This window comes from Leucoraja erinacea, chromosome 3 (assembly GCF_028641065.1).
Source record: "Leucoraja erinacea ecotype New England chromosome 3, Leri_hhj_1, whole genome shotgun sequence".
Taxonomy (NCBI): domain Eukaryota; kingdom Metazoa; phylum Chordata; class Chondrichthyes; order Rajiformes; family Rajidae; genus Leucoraja; species Leucoraja erinaceus.
In genome coordinates, this window is record NC_073379.1 from 47915174 (window position 1) to 47933659 (window position 18486).

Sequence of the window (18486 nt, forward strand, 5' to 3'; positions counted from 1 at the left end):
ATCTGGTCGCATATTGTTTAGGTGTTCATATTGCTCTGAGATTTCTGTGCACTGATGTGCACTCAGTTTTGACAAGGAATTTCTTTACTCAGAAGATTGGTGAATCTGTGGAATACATTGCCACAGATTACTGTGGAGGCCTAGTCACTGGATATTTTTAAAAGTGAAGATTGATAGATTCTTGATTAATAAGGATCAGGTGTAATGGGGCGAAAGCAGGAGAATGGTGTTGAGAGGGAAAGATAGAACAGCCATGATAGAATGGCAGAGTAGACTTGATGGGCTGAATGGCCTAATTCTGCTCCTAGAACGTATAAACTTTATTGAACTGTATGCAAAATAATTTCGGTACATGTCATAATAAAGAACCATTGAATCATTGAACATTTGCTTGAAAGTACAGAAAATTGAAAATCTAATTGGGACAACAGCATAAGAGTCTCATCGCTGGTCCAACAGAATCAATAGCTGGACCAGATGCTACATATGAACATCCCCAAACTAGACAAAGAGCTGTCTTTTTTCTTGCTGGTGAAAACTCAAATTTAATCTTAGAAACATAGAAACATAGAAAATAGGTGCAGGAGTAGGCCATTCGGCCCTTCGAGCCTGCACCGCCATTCAATATGATCATGGCTGATCATCCAACTCAGTATCCTGTACCTGCCTTCTCTCCATACCCCCTGATCCCTTTAGCCACAAGGATCACATCTAACTCCCTCTTAAATATAGTCAATGAACTAGCCTCAACTACCTTCTGCGGGAGAGAATTCCAGAGATTCACCACTCTCTGTGTGAAAAATGTTTTCCTCATCTCGGTCCTAAAAGATTTCCCCCTTATCCTTAAACTGTGACCCCTAGTTCTGGACTTCCCCAACATCGGGAACAATCTTCCTGCATCTAGCCTGTCCAACCCCTTAAGAATTTTGTAAGTTTCTATAAGATCCCCCCTCAATCTTCTAAATTCTAGCGAGTACAAACCGAGTCTATCCAGTCTTTCTTCATATGAAAGTCCTGACATCCCAGGAATCAGTCTGGTGAACCTTCTCTGTACTCCCTCTATGGCAAGAATGTCTTTCCTCAGATTAGGAGACCAAAACTGTACGCAATACTCCAAGTGTGGTCTCACCAAGACCCTGTACAACTGCAGTAGAACCTCCCTGCTCCTATACTCAAATCCTTTTGCTATGAATGCTAACATACCATTCGCCTTCTTCACTGCCTGCTGCACCTGCATGCCTACTTTTAATGACTGGTGTACCATGACACCCAGGTCTCGTTGCATCTCCCCCTTTCCTAATTCGGCCACCATTTAGATAATAGTCTACTTTCCTGTTTTTGCCACCAAAGTGGATAACCTCACATTTATCCACATTATACTGCATCTGCCATGCATTTGCCCACTCACCCAGCCTACCCAAGTCACCTTGCAGCCTCCTAGCATCCTCCTCACAGCTAACACTGCCCCCCAGCTTCGTGCCATCCGCAAACTTGGAGATGTTGCATTCAATTCCCTTGTCCAAATCATTAATATATATTGTAAATAGCTGTGGTCCCAGCACTGAGCCTTGCGGTACCCCACTAGTCACTGCCTGCCATTGTGAAAAGGACCCGTTTACTCCTACTCTTTGCTTCCTGTCTGACAGCCAGTTCTCTATCCACATCAATACTGAACCCCCAATACCGTGTCCTTTAAGTTTGTATACTAATCTCTTATGTGGGACCTTGTCGAAAGCCTTCTGAAAGTCCAGATATAACACATCCACTGGTTCTCCCTTATCCGCTCTACTAGTTACATCCTCGAAAAATTCTATAAGATTCGTCAGACATGATTTACCTTTCGTAAATCCATGCTGACTTTGTCCAATGATTTCACCACTTTCCAAATGTGCTGCTATCCCATCTTTAATAACTGATTCTAGCAGTTTCCCCACTACCGATGTTAGACTAACTGGTCTGTAATTCCCCGTTTTCTCTCTCCCTCCCTTTTTAAAAAGTGGTGTTACATTAGCTACCCTCCAATCCTCAGGAACTACTCCAGAATCTAAAGAGTTTTGAAAGATTATCACTAATGCATCCACTATTTCTGGGGCTACTTCCTTAAGTACTCTGGGATGCAGCCTATCTGGCCCTGGGGATTTATCGGCCTTTAATCCATTCAATTTACCTAACACCACTTCCCGGCTAACCTGGATTTCACTCAGTTCTTCCATCTCATTTGACCCCCGGTCCCCTGCTTGGTTCTTGGTTAATCTTAGTTGCAACAGCAGCAATGAAAGTGAACCAATGGAGCATGTCATCATTGGTAGACACAAAATGCTGGAGTAACTCAGCGTGACAGGCAGCATCTCTGGAGAGAAGGAATGGGTGACTGAAGTCTGAAGAAGGGTCTCGACCCAAAATGTCATCCATTCCTTCTCTCCAGGGATGCTCCTTGTCTCACTGAGTTATAACCCTGTCCCACGGTACGAGTTCACTCCAAGGGCTCTCTCGAGTTTAAAAAAAAATCAAACTCATGGTAAGCACGGAGAATGAACGTAGCGGGTACTTCGGAGCTCGGGGACATCGCTTAGCGGCTCGTAACGCTAATGGCAGATTCTCTGGAAGATTCGCTAACAGCAGGTAAGCACGGGAAGACTTGTGAAGATTTTTCAACATGTTGAAAAATGTCCACGAGAGCCCCGAGTACCGACGAGTGGCCATTACCGTAAATCTCCGAGTTCGAATCAGGGAAAACTCGGGAGAGCTCTTGGAATGAACTCATACCGTGGGACAGGGCTTTTACTCCAGCATTTTGATAAACCTTTGATTTAAACCAGCATCTGCAGTTCTTTCCGACACATGTCATCATTGGTCTCCACACTGATCTTTTCTGGCACACATGGACAACGAATGAGCTACAGTTGATCAGCATTCCCTCTCCCTATTCTCCCCACCACACTGAGCCATAACCTAGCCTTAAAATCTGGACATTGATATTTCAGCTACATATAGAATGAAGAAGTGGGAATGAAAGAGGGGGTTTAATTTAGTTTAGAGATACATTGCGGGGAATATCAGTACCAATTTTAACACGTGGCAGCATTGTGAAAGTCTCTCGGAGAAGGAGGAGTTCAACTTCTTATCACTTGGAGAAAAAAGAGAAGAAGCCAGACCTCAGGGAATCTCCACAACAGCAATAGTTCTCATGGTGCAGGATACCATTGAGTGTACTCAAGTCATATTGACGGTTTCCAATTTCATCCGTTTGCTGCCTGAAACCCAAGTAGCATTCACAATGTTTTGATTTTGTCATTGTGCTTACTATATTTCAGCCAACAAAGCAGACCAACAGAGGTTTCTTGCAGTCAAGGGCAAATGTCTCACCACCTATCCAGTCCAAGCTCTCCGGCAAAAGGAAAGAATGAACTTGCAACAAGTGTCATCCCAGCACCCACAATGTTATAAAGCAAACTGTAAGCATTCACAATGGATGGCTTCATTAATTAGACCATGCGGGAAATGCTGTTCTTTAGATTTTAGATGTTAGAGATGCAGTGCAGAAGCAGCCCTTCAGTCCACTGAGTCCTTGCTGATGAGTGATCACCCCATACACTAGCACTATCCTATACATTAGGGACAATTTACAATTATTTGACTGAAGCCAATTAACCCACAAACCTGTATGCCTTTGGAGTGTGAAGGGAAACCAGAGCACCCGGAGGAAGCCCACGCGGTCACAGGAAGAGCATACCAACACCGTACAGACAACACCTAAGTTCAGGAATGAACCCAGGTCTCTCGTGCTGTAAGGCAGCAACTCTACCATTGCGCCACTATGTTGTCCAGGTCTTTAAAACCTGCAAAGATGTGAGCTCAGCCAATGGTGGAGCAGGGCATGGAGGAATGGGAGAAAGAGAAGGAGAAGGGAAAGAAATATTGAACAGAGAATGCAACATTGATGGCCACTCTCTCACTCTCTCCATATAATCCAGCATCAATTTCAGTGGCCCTATCACATTGCTAGTTTTGTGCTGATGGAAGTCTAATTAAATATATTGAAGGCTTGTGTATAAGACCATCAGCAATCTCCTTGCTGTGCGTATTTCCTAAATTTCAGTCAAAGGCCTGTCCCACATAGGTGACTTTTTAGGCGAGTGCAGGAGACTTTGCCCTCGCCTCATGATCGTCACATGTTCGCTGGTGGTTTCTGGTGAGTCTCCTTCATGGTCGCGAGGAGTTCCGGCATTCTGGGAACTGGTCGTGGTCTCATTATGGTCGCCGCAAATCTTTCAACATGTTGAAACATTTTCTGCGACCAAAAATTGGTCGCCATGGAGGAAATCGATAATCCTGTGGTCGTAGGTGCAGTTGTAGTGGGGTCACCATGTAGTTATGGGTAGTCGAGGTGGTCATAGGTAGTTTTAGTTAATCACCTTTGCTGACCGGGCATTTTTCATTGGCTCATTGGGGGAAAAAACATGAGCATGAGTTTTCAGAACCAAATATAACTGACCAGTAATGTTAAAAGCCCGCCAAACTTCACAGCTGTGTATCTCTGGCTTATTAAAAGTTGTCAGGCTTCTTAAAATTGTCTCCACTCGTTCCCACCCGTCTCTCTCCCCCTTCTCCCCCCTTTCCCCCCCCCTCCCCCCCTCTTTTAAAGGACTTACCATACACAGTGCTAGCCGTCTTAACCTTCCTGTTCATCGTGGGGAGTGTCTGCATCACCTTGGCTTTGCACCGTGTGAATTTCAGACAGTGCTCCCCTGCTTTCCCTGGCCCCCGCCTTTGCGATGTGTTTGTGTGTGTGTGTGTTCCACTATGACAGTCGCCGTTCCAGTTCCTGGTTTTTCAGGCGACTGCCGGTAACTTGACAGTCGTCGGCAGTCCGCTGAAAAATCGCCTAAGTGGGACAGGCCCTTTATGGTTCCCTGCATAAAGAGAGTTTGAAATGTTGCGGTTGTGTGAAGATTCATTCTGCCATTTAGGTGGGATCATTGTGATGGTTATCAGTAGAGAAGATTAAAAAAAGCATGTGGATATGAGTAGATAGACACAAATTGCTGAAGTAACTCAATGGGTCAGGCAGCACCTCTGGAGGAAAGGAATAGGCGTCATGTCAGGTTGCGACCCTTCTTCAGACTGCGAGTTGAAGTGGATTGGCCTCTGACCATGAGAGTCTGAGTGGGCTCTCAGTCGACCCGAAATGCCACCTATTCTTTTTCTCCAGAGATACTCCCTGAGCCGCTGAGTTACTCCAGCATTTTGTGTCCATGTTTCCGTGTAAACTAGCATCTGCAGTTCCTTCTTACACAAGTGGATATGGATACTGTGTTGATAACTCCTGAACACGACATGGACTTCCTCTTACAAATTGTAAAGTTGTTATTTATCGAACACTGAAGATGGATTATTCAAAGAAAGCAGACACTTTGTTACCTTATCATTGAAGATCAAAGAATACACAAAGGTGATTGTAGCCTTCTCTTTGCTGAACAGCATAATGGTCCCATCTGATGCAGTAATCTTAATTATTCCAGTAACATATTATATTTTGCTGTTTTATAATGCTGAATTTAAATATATTGCAATTCCAACGCCTGAACCCAAGTTGATTATTTAAACACAAAGTGCTGGAGTAACTCAACAGTTCAGGCAACATCACTGGCCAGGATCCTTCTTCAGACTGAAAGTAGAGGGATGAGAACTGGAGGTAGAAAGAGGCCAGAACAAAGCAGGCTAGTAACAGATGGCCAAGGAAGGATAGAGCACATAATGGCCCATTGTTTGCTGGGGAAGAGGTGATACAAGGATGCGGACAGTGGTACTGGTAGAATGACTAGGGTGAGGGAGGGGGGAGAGCAGTGACGTGCAGTGAGGACAATGGCTGGGGAGGCACTGGCTAGTATCAGAGCCAGATTTACACACATATGAACCTGATAGAGGTAGCTTAAATTCACCATCCAATTGGCAGGTTGCACAATGACTATTGGATAGGCAACCGTATGTTTCATATTTCATATCAGCATTCTTTACAACACACGCATACAGGTTGTTGATTGGGGATGATCAGCCATGATCACAATGAATGGCGGTGCTGGCTCGAAGGGTCGAATGGCCTCCGCCTGCACCTATTTTCTATGTTTCTAATCTAGCCCAGAAATCCATTTAATATAATTCGTATATTATTAACATCATTTAGCCTTATCAATGCAGCACACAAAAAAGATAAACACAACATTTTAGAATTTAACATTAAACATAAAAACATCACCCCACAGCAGAATCAACGTTTCCCACTGTGAGGGAAGGCACCAAAATTGAACAGGCCTCTTCCTCTGTTCACCTGTGGTCGGGGCCTATTGGGGCCTCTGCAGTCGCCGCTATGGCCCAAAGCCTCCGAATCAGCCACTTTCCTACCGTAGACCGCGGCTTCCGAAGTCTACAGGCCGAGGTGGGCCGAGATTCAAGGCTGACGACCCCCGTGATGTTAAGGTCAACGGGTCAAAGGGTCAACACCGCCCACGGCTGGGAGGTCAGCGCCACCTGCGGTGGAATGCAGTACTGTGCCGCCGCTGCTGAAGCTAGCTAACGTGGAGGGAGAGCGAGGTTGTGTCAACTACGTGGGCTGAGCCTACGTAATTGACGCTCGCACTTCCTCCACTGGGCTCAAGACACGCCCCCATGTGAGGCAGATGTGATCGCTGCCTCCCCTGGAGCTTTTCCATTGCAGTTTTATGATGAGACCAGCGAGCACAAATTAAATATCTTTATATGTGAAATACGTTACCTGGACTATGGAATGTGAGGACATGTAATGAAGGGGTTTACAAACATTACTTTGGTGACATACATAGAGATAGTAACAGGCACATGCTTATTGCCCGCGCCCCATGAAGTTTCTGAGAAGTTGCGCAATCAGAGGGGAGGCTCAGCTCGTCGCTGCCTCACCTCTCATCTCTCCCTGTATTTGCAGCAGAGCTGCTCAAATTTTGCAATTTTTACTATAAAAAATGATTAGATTCATATAGAAATTACATTTATAACACAGATCAGTGGAAAAATCATGATATTTATTTTATTTTATTATTATTTTTCTTTACTTTTCTTAACAGCTATTTTCATTGGGAGTATGATAGATGAGGCTCTGCGTCCCCTGCCTCCCCTGACCGCACACCCCTGGGGGAGATTCCTTGAAATTAGGGAAATCAATAATCATTCTCTTAGTTTGTAAGCTGCCCAGGCAAAATATGAGATGCTGTTCCTCCAATTTTGATTAAACACACCAAATACAGGGTAGGAAGGACTGGCGTATTCTCAAAAACAATATTAGAACTTTTGCTCTAACTATGTAATTCAATATCTATAATAATTAACCCATCTCCTTCAACTACACAGTTCTACTTCACTCGGTGCAGCTTGCCAGTACCTTTTGTACAGCTTAATCTAACCTTTCCTCATTTATTGCAGATTCCTATTGTGATCGTACTTGTTAATAACCCATCTCAGACAGGCTGAACAGTGGGAAGCCACACAGTGATGATTTCATTTATTAACCCGGCACAGAAATTGTGAAGCGTTATACCTACAAAATGAACTGAATTTGACTTAAGCAAATTCATGTCAGGATCTTGGAAAATGTGGGTTTCTGTGAATTCACATTTCTTTCACTCATGATCATTGAACTAATGATTCTTGCAACAAAATGAAAGACTAGTCATTGTGCATATTTGTGATAGGCCTATCTTATTTGACATCCAGATGGGTTTATTCTTTGGCTAAGATTTTTTCTTTTATCTATTGCTCCCGATTTGTTAAACTGAAAGAAAAAGTTACTGAGTCAGAACACAAAGATAACACCTATTCTTTTAAATCTAATAAAAGTTTTCCTACAGATTTCTTTCAATTTCCTTTAAATTCAGGATTTGAGAAACAAGGACTCCAATCAACTCAAACAAAGTAGAACTTACCAAAATGAATGATGAATTGGGCCTTCTCATTTTCCTTCTTGTTATTGTGTAATGAGGCAAAACTCCCAAGAAGGATTGGAACCTACCCAATCAAGTGGTTACCATTTGGGCCAGTGTGTGTGGATGACTCCTCTTGAACCCATCTGCATACATTGACCTGGAGGACCGAAGACATAAAACATCGCCAATCCATGATCCCTAGAAATTTTGCCTGAACCACTGAGTTATTCCAGCACATTGTGTCTCTTTTTGTAAACCAACATCTGTAGACACAATGTACTAGAGTAATTCAGTGGTTCAGGCAAAATCTCTGGAGAACATAGATTGGCGATGTTTTATGTCTTCAGTCTGAAGAAGGGATCTATGGGCACTAACAATTATGAATCTGTTAATTTCTTGAAAATGGTTTACATTGTCTAAATTTTGCTTGGGACCATACATTCAATTCCAGCTCTGACATCAAAAAATAAATAAAGGGATCTGATAACTTCATGATTGATTACCACTGGTATGATATTGAACTCAGTGATGACTGCAGCACTGTAAACCAGTTAACATAACAACACAACAATATAAGAATATAGGAGTAGGCCATTCGACCCTTCAAGCCCTCCCTGCCTTGCACCACACCTACCAACGTTTCCGAGCACCCACCACTCTCTGCATAAAATAACTTGCCCTGCACATATTTAAACTTTGCCCCTCTTAGTTTAAAGCTATGCACTCTAGTTTACAACATTTATATCCTGGGAGAAATGTTCTGATTGTCCATCCTATTCATGCCTCTCATAATTTTATTGGACAAGATGGCGGCGCCTGGCGGCGCCTGGCGGCAGCGGCCTCTACAGTCTGTCTGCCTTTCTTTTCTTTTTGTCCTGTTAAGTGAATGGCTTGGTTTTAGTTTTTATATATTTTTTAGCTGTATATGTGGGGGGCGGGGGAGGGGGGGGAGGACTTTTTAATCTCTTCCCTGTACAGGGACCCGACTTTTTCCTTGTCGAGTCTCTGTTGTCATTGGGCCTAACATTGTGGAGCCTGCGGCCTCGAACCGGAATTGACCTGGGGCTCCAGTCGCGGAGCCTGCGGACTCACCATTGCGGAGCTGGACGACTTCGGAGTGCGGAGCGCTGTGGTGGCGCGCGGCTGCGACCTGACTTCGGAGCTCGGAGGCTTCGACTGCAGGCCCTGTGGACGGTAACATCGGGAGCTTGCGGGTCCCTGGTGGGAGACCGCTTTTCGGAGCTCCCGCAACGCCAAACTTCGCCCGCCCAAATCGAGGGGTTTAAATCGACCTGGAGCGGGGGCCTTATATCGCCCGGCGTGGTTTAAACAGCCGCAGGACTTACCATCGCCCGCCGGGGGGGCTCTAACATCTAACATCAGGAGCCTCGATCGGCTCGATGCAGCAGTTTGGCTGCTTGACTGCGGGAGAGGAATGGGCACAGAGAACAGGGAAGAGATAAGACTTTTGCCTGCCATCACAGTGAGGGGGTGTTTGGGGATTCACTATGATGGATGTTTGTGTAGAATTGTGTAATTGTGTGTTTTGTTTTTTTTGTTTGTGTTATGACTGCAGAAACGTTATTTCATTTGAACTTATGTTCAAATGACAATAAACTATTCTGATTCTGATACTGATATGCCTATATCGGGTTTCCCCTTTTAGTTTTGCAATTTTCCTTTTAAACTTACACTAAATTTCACATGAGGCCCTCCTCTGGCTGAGCAACCTGATTTCAGCCTGGACTACCTATCATGTCGCTGGTCACTGTATCTGTGTTTTGATACAGTTTGAAACTGTTAGAACATCACAATCTGAATTCCATTCCAGGTGAGAAACGACACTTAAATCAGCATTGCACAATGTGGAAAATCAGAAATTCCGGTGGAGTGATATTTTAGGTAAGAAAACATAAATTCCAATTCCTTCTCTCGTTAAATTGTTGTTTCTTTATTTCATTTGTTAGTTGTAACAGCATGCATTGACCATACCATTGTTGCTGTGGAAATGCTATTCTGCAAACTAACTCTTACATAGAAACATAGAAAATAGGTGCAGGAGTAGGCCATTCGGCCCTTCGAGCCTGCACCGCCATTCAATATGATCATGGCTGATCATCCAACTCAGTATCCTGTACCTGCCTTCTCTCCATACCCCCTGATCCCTTTAGCCACAAGGGCCACATCTAACTCCCTCTTAAATATAGCCAATGAACTGGCCTCAACTACCTTCTGTGGCAGAGAATTCCAGAGATTCACCACTCTCTGTGTGAAAAATGTTTTCCTCATCTCGGTCTAAAAGATTTCCCCCTTATCCTTAATCTGCGACCCCCTTGTTCTGAGCTTCCCCAACATCTGGAACTATCTTCCTGCATCTAGCCTGTCCAACCCCTTAAGAATGTTGTAAGTTTCTATAAGATCCCCCCTCAATCTTATAAATTCTAGCGAGTACAAACCGAGTCTATCCAGTCTTTCTTCATATGAAAGTCCTGACATCCCAGGAATCAGCCTGGTGAACCTTCTCTGTACTCCCTCTATGGCAAGAATGTCCTTCCTCATATTAGGAGACCAAAACTGTACGCAATACTCCAGGTGTGGTCTCACCAAGACCCTGTACAACTGCAGTAGAACCTCCCTGCTCCTATACTCAAATCCTTTTGCTATGAATGCTAACATACCATTCGCCTTCTTCACTGCCTGCTGCACCTGCATGCCTACTTTTAATGACTGGTGTACCATGACACCCATGTCTCGTTGCATCTCCCCCTTTCCTAATCGGCCACCATTCAGATAATAATCTACTTTCCTGTTTTTGCCACCAATGTGGATAACCTCACATTTATCCACATTACACTGCATCTGCCATGCATTTGCCCACTCACCAAGCCTATCCAAGTCACCTTGCAGTCTCCTAGCATCCTCCACACAGCTAACACTGCCCCCCAGCTTCGTGTCATCCGCAAATTTGGAGATGTTGCATTCAATTCCCCTGTCAAAATCATTAATATACAGTATATTGTGAATAGCTGGGGTCCCAGCCTTTGTGATACCCCACTAGTCACTGCCTGCCTTTCTGAAAAGAACCCGTTTACTCCTATTCTTTGCTTCCTGTCTGCCAGCCAGTTCTCTATCCACATCAATACTGAACCCCCAATACCATGTGCTTTAAGTTTGTATACTAATCTCTTATGTGGGACCTTGTCGAAAGCCTTCTGAAAGTCCAGATATAACACATCCACTGGTTCTCCCTTATCCGCTCTACTAGTTACATCCTCGAAAAATTCTATAAGATTCGTCAGACATGATTTACCTTTCATAAATCCATGCTGACTTTGTCCAATGATTTTACCACTTTCCAAATGTGCTGCTGTCCCATCATTAATAACTGATTCTAGCAGTTTCCCCACTACCGACGTTAGACTAACTGGTCTAAACTCTTCTTTGAGACGCAGTGTGGGTGTAAGGGGGAGAATTGATTGAAATATTGAAGGTCTATTTCAACGGTTTTCTACAACGGAGATCAGAACATAAAGCGATTGCAAAGAGTTTGGTTGAATCCAAATATCTACGAATCCAGTTACAGCTTTATGAATTTGATAGATTTTGTGGAAGTCAAAATTCACAGGTGTCAGAAAAACAAATAATTGGCTGAGCAAAATGCATATCAGCCCTCTCTCTGTTCTCCCACCTTGGACATTTACAGAGTCCTGCATCCTCACATGGTATATTGAGATCTTCTACTTTGTTCAACTACCTGGCCTTGTTCATGTAGGGATGGTATGCTGTGCTCTTCCTGCAGGAATGGCTACGAATTTCATGATGTTGAATGATTTGTAATGTTTGTTGGAGTTAAAATAATCCTTCATTTCCTGGAGAAACACAACCAAGGATGACAATTTTCTGTCTCTTTCAAAGGGGAGTTTAGCAAAACTGATTTACATCTGTTTATAGCCAAAACATCAATAATTGTGTGCTAACTGCCTTGAGAATTTCTGTTACATTTAAGGCATGCCCATCAAACTGTCTGCTACTTATTCATAGTACTATGCATGTGTGGAAAATATAATTTCATGGACATATACCAGTTATGGATAGGGTAGACGTATGCACAAAGATTTGTGAAAAGCATGGCTTAAAGTTCCAAGTAGTCACAAGGTTTGACTAACTGATACTTAAGGAGTAGGAGAGCAATGTGTTTCACATCTTCTAACTGAGCCCCTTGCCATCTGTAGCCAAGGTGCCATCTGACTTGGCAGACTTGACATTTTCCACTGCTCCCGCTCCCCAGGTCAAGGTTCTTAACATCATCTGAAGGAACAACAGATTCAACTATTATCCTAATGAGTAGAAATTGAAGGAGTGGAGGAGAAACAGTTGGAGTGGGAAACTCGAAGTATGCGCTACCATAGCAGAAGACTGCAGCCCGTTCCTCATCAGACTGATTGGTACTTTTATAATGCAGAGGTGAAGGGGCAAATTAAATCAGCTGGAAAAGAGTCAACAAGTGGCACAGCGTTAGAGTAGCGGTTTTTTACAGGGCTAGAGGGTTGATCCTGAGTACGGGTGCTGTCTGTACAGAGCTTTATGTTCTCCCTGTAACCATGTGGGTTTTCTCCGAGTTCTCCGGTTTTCTCCCACATTTCTAAGACGTGCAGGTTTGTAGGTTAATTGGCTTCTGTAAATTGACCCTCGGGTGTAGGACAGAGCTAGTGAATGGAGGATCACTAGACAGCATGGACTCAGTGCCAAAGGCACTGTTTTCACGCTACATCTCTAAACTAAACAAAACTAAACTAAGCCATCTAGACACCAGTGTGACTTTTGATTTAGGGGTTGCCGTTATCTCTGCAGCACAACGTATGCACCTGCAGTCATTATTGAAGTTTGCTTATGTGTCAGACAATGTTCTGCCATCGCTTTGCCACATCTGTACCTCTGCAGAGATCGTACACAGTGCATGCCTCTCCGCCGCACGTCAGTTCTTGAAGTGACTCTGAACCAAGGTCTCTCTGAACAAAGCTGGACTTAAGGTTCAACCCAACACACTTTCATCCATTAAAATGTTAGTCAAGATGGGAGGGAATACATCGAAGTCCCTCACCCTGAGCACAGGATCGCCCCAGGGTTGCGTCCTCAGCCGCCTACTGTACTCCCTGTACACACATGACTGTGTGGCTAGGTTCAGCTCCAACTCAATAATTAAGTTTGCTGATGACACTGTGGTGGTGGGCCTGATCTCAGACAACGACGAGAAGGCCTACCGGGTGGAGGTGGCTGATCTGGCACTCTGGTGTCAGGACAACAGCCTCCTCTTGAACATCAAAAAAAACTAAGGAGCTGATCATGGACTTTAGGAGGGCACATCATCCGAGGACGTACACTCCATTGAGGATAAATGGGGATCCTGCGGATAGGGTGAGCTGTTATAAATACCTGGGAGTCCACATCTCTGAGGATATGACATGGGCATCACACGCCTCAGCACTCGTGAGTAAGGCAAGGCAGTGCCTTTACCACCTCAGGCAATTGAGGAAATTCACATCTCTGAGGATCCTCCAGTGCTTCTACTCAGCGGCTGTGGAAAGCATCTTGTCCGGAAATATTACCATCTGGTTTGGGAATTGCTCTGCCCAGGACAAGAAGGTTCTGCAGAGAGTAGTGCGTTCGGCCGAACGCACTATGGGAACTTCACTCACCCCCCTGCAGGAACTATACATCAGGAGGTGCAAATCCAGAGCCAGTAAAATCATGGGAGACCCCTTCCACCCCAGCAACGGACTGTTCCAGCTGCTATGGTCAGGCAAATGCCTCTGTTGCCATGCTGTGAGAACGGAGAGGTTGAGAAGGAGTTTCTTCCCAGAGGCCATTAGGACTGTAAACTCCTATCTCACCAGGGACTAACTTTTACTGTACCACTCTACAGCTTTTTTTAAAATTGCTGTTTTTTTCCTTTTTTCTTTCCGCCCACAATATTTAATATGTAAAAGAATATGTGATTCTATTCCATTCTGTTTGTAGTTTGTTTGGTTGTTTGTTTGTTTGTCTTTTTGCACTAAGTCCGCGAGCATTGCCACTTTTCATTTCATTGCACATCTCGTATGTGTATGTGACGAATAAACTTGACTTGACTTGACTTAGTGTAAACTATGAAAGGAGAAGTATTATTTCCAGACAAATAACTATAGAAATGTAGTATTCCTACACTCAGCACTGGGCGAGTACAGATATACTAAGTTGGCATGAAGTAGTAGTGAGAGTGGATGAACACTGAGGAGCAAAAATGAGAAGATGTGTAACAGAGTAATAACCCTGTAGAAACAAGGACCTGCAGGTGCTGGTTTATCAAGGAAAAACACAAAATACTGGAGCAATGACATTTTAGCCTGAAGAAGGGTCTCAACCCGAAATGGCACCTATCCATGTTGTCCAGGGATGCTGCCCGACCCGCTGAGTTACTGCAGAACTTTGTGTCTTTCCAGAGTAATAATCGAGTAATAATCCTGAAGTGAGAGGGTAACGGGAGAGAATGGGTGAAAGAGGAATGGGCTTTGAAAAAAGCAAATTGCCTTTGTCCAATGAATGTTCCTATTTTCTGATTGCGTTTGGATTGCTTGATGTTCCGCTATATTTTCCAATCAATGCTTGCAAGTTTTAACGTGTAATCAAACATGATTATATATCGACCATGTGTAATGGCACAGAACAAATAGACATTCAATATTTGTCTGCTCTGTCTAACCCAATAGAAGGTGGAATGATTGCCTTTTATTTTAAACAGTGTAGATATGACATCGTACTCTGTTGTCACCTCTAAGCCCTCCATGTCGAAATATTAAAATACAAGCAACATTGTGTGTGTGCAGTGTAATGAGAGTTTATTGACATTCTCCAGTCCAACCTACTGAAAGTGCATTCGCCTGCCATGTGCTGTCAGTCTGAAGTCAGGGCTTTTTACACCATTGAGAACCTTGTGAGGTCCAAGGCCTGAGATTTGCAGGAATGATACTGCTTCTTGCTGGGAGTTGCTCCCATGTGAATCCAGGCTTCGGCTCTGGATTTAGCCAGCAATTGCATAATAACTGCAGTGTCAGTGTGAAGTGAGACTGCTTTGCACTGACAGTTGTGGTATAAATATGCCCTTAAATCCATTCAATAAAATCTCTTAAATTGGGCAGCTGGCTTTAGTAGATTGAAAACATTAAATTGCTCTTCATAATGTGGAAAAAGATTGGAATTTCTGACATTGACCGTGCCTGGAATTAATGAGTAAGCTGGCCTCTGGTTGCATACTGGCCCCAGACATTCAGTATTCAGTATTGTGCCAGATACTGACCATCCTGTATCTCTGAAATAGAATGAGCAACTATGACTGCAGCATAATCTCACTTTATCAGTTCCTCATGACCCTCTGCAAAAGCCGCTTCCATTTTCTTTCACAAAACGCTTTTATATTTCGAGTCTAATGGCCTTCTTTCAATTTTCATCTGCTCTGCGGGAGTATTGAATTCAGGCGGAATCAATGTATCAATCTATATTAAAAACAACAGAATATTGATCTTTCTGGTGCCATTAATGTGGCTATTGACTTCTAACGCTGAACTACAATGTTAATCTCCATGTGTTGTATTCATGTTTACCTCTGACTTTATGTGAAGTGGAAGGATTCGCACGTATAAAATAGATGTTTGAGGTTTGAGATATAAATTTTAAAAATTCATGAATGAGAAAACTATCAAATAGTGCGTTTCAGACTCTTTTTTTTATGACCTTGCAAAATGCTTTATAGCCAGTGCAATAATTCTGAAAGGTAGTCATTGATGTAGAATGGTTGAGAGTCACATTTTTCGCAGAAAGCTCTCACTAGGGGCAATGCGGTCATTATCGGGTCATTTGTTTTAATAGTGATGAATGCTAATAAATATTGTTTACAATGGCAGAGACAACTCCCCAGTTCATGGCAATAGTGCCATGGGCTCTCCATTCTGTTTATTTATGTTAAGCATCCTGGTTCAGGTTTAATGAACTCTTAAGTGTGGTGTGATGAGACAAATCATCAAAAAACAATAATTGTATTCCATACAAAGATACAGCTGGACTGGGAGAGAACTGGTTGTTGTTTCTTGCTCACTATCTCTCCTGCAACTGATGGTGGATGTTTTGTCATCAGAAGCGATGTGTGCATAAGGGCAATGAGGAACTGTTCTGGAGAAACATGGTTCTAACATCACAGCAACTGGCAAATAAATCACCTCAAACCTCTGAAAGAAATGCTTCCGCCTCTGTTACTCTCTCCCTTGCAGTTAAGTCGGCATAATCTGCTACCCCAACCTGGCTCAAGGAGACATCTTTTAGGGATGAATGTCAATGATGGGCAGGTACAAACTTCACAAACCTGGTGACAATAAGACTTGGTCAAACTGGTGCCGACAAACTTGTCAGGTATCGTTGAATAAGGAGCAAGAGTGAAAGCTCTAGCCATTTGTTCTTTCTCTCTCTCTAACGTTGGGTTTCTGAGGTTGCTTGTGGAAATGCTTTTGCTGCATTCTGCAATTTGAAGCCGGGAACAAGCCCTGTCACTCATACAGTTTGACCTGTTGTACTTGGTGAACCATCAAATAAAATTGCCAAGCAGGAAGTATGAGAGTTTGCCATCATGTGAGGGAGTGTACAATTCACCCAGATCCCTTGATATGGGTCTCTGGAAATAAATTTACAACAGAAAGATGCTTTCTGAGCATAAATAATTCCCTGCATCATAAAAAGCCACTCTAGATACCTATCAAAAATATTAAGGAAAATGAGTTTACTACCAAGAACTCACGACTATTAAATGTTTGCTTTCAAAACCAGATCAGTATTGATGTGTATGGTCACCTTCAGACTTAAGATCTGTGTTTACATAAGATAATCTTTCATACCTGGTTCTGCGCAGTTGTGTAAGAGCACATAAACTAAATTGACAATAACAAATTAAACTAAATAAAGGAAATGCATTTTTGGAGTAAGTGGCAACACAATGATGCAGCAGGAGAGTTGTTTCCTTACAGCGCCTGAGACCCAGGTTCAATCCTGACTACGGGTGTTGTATGTACGGAGTTTGTACGTTCTCCCTGTGACCACATGGGTTTTCTCTGGTTTCCTCCCACACTCCAAAGACGTACAGGTTTGTAGGTTAATTGGCATTGGTAAAATTTGGAAAATTGTCCCTCGTGCATAGGGTAGTGTTAGTGTACAAAGTAGAATATGATATTGAGTCTAGAAGGTTGCAATGTGCCCGGATGGAAAGCTTGTTTTGGGCCTCATTGTAACAGTGCAGTAGAGCGCAGAATGGTGGTTGGTGTAGCAGTGGTACAGGGAAGTAAACTAGCAATCCCCACACTAAGAGCGAAAAGTTATAGTAATTGCTCAGGCTGCTGTTATTAAGGATTTGAGCTCTAACTTACAATTGACTCCCCCTTCATTGATGGATCTCTCTATTTCCTCGTGGAAAGCTTCAGAAGACATGAGGGAGAGTTGCGCAACTAACCTTTGGCTGGACTCCCCCAAATATAGGGCATTATGGATGGCATACATGTGATGAGGGAAACCCTATATCCGAAGGTAATGTTTATGAACTGAAAGTGCTAGTGCTCCCCACATAGATTATGTCATTTGTTCAGGATGGTAGCAACATGGGCAAGGCCGATGTTTATTGCTAATCTCTAATCACTCTTCAGAACATGGTGGTAAACAATTGGCCATCATTCTGATGAAGATACACCTACTGGAAAGTTGAGTCAGGAATTCATCGATGTTTAGATCCATCAACAATGAACGATCAGCAATATATTTTGAAGTTAGCATAGTGTTCGTCTTGGAGGCAAATCTGCAAGAAATCATGTACATACACTTGCAGTTCTGATCTTTCTTTCACCATAGATGTTGTGGGTTGAGAGATATTTTCTAGGTAGCTGAGAAACAGCAGTGCATTTAGTAGATAGTCAATGCTGCAATCACAAAGGACTGGTGGTGGAATGAATCAAAGACCAATGTAGCATTTACTCTCCTACATACTATCCTCCAGAATGCTGACGTTATATGGAGGTCTTAGATACCAGGAGAGATTGGATCGACCTAGATTGTTTTCTCTAGAATGCCAGAGGTTGAGGACAGACCTGATAGAAGTATATAAAATATTGAGAGGCATAGGTAGTGTAGACAAACAGATCCTTTATCCCAAGGTGGAAATGGCAAAAACTAAAGGACATTCTAGTGAGAGGGGAAAAGTTTAAAGGAGATGTGTTGGGAAAGTTTTCTTTTACACTTACTGTGATGGTTGCCTGGAACGTGTTGTCAGGGTTGGGAGCTAGAGGCAGATGCAATAGTGATGTTTAAGAGGGTTAAGTATAGGCACATGTATATGCAGGGAATGGAGGGATATGGATCATGAGCTGATGAGGTTAATTTATTTTGGCATGATGTTCGGCACAGACATGGTGGGCCGAAGGGCCTAATCCAGTGCAGTACTCTTGTATGTTGGACATTTTAAAGGCAA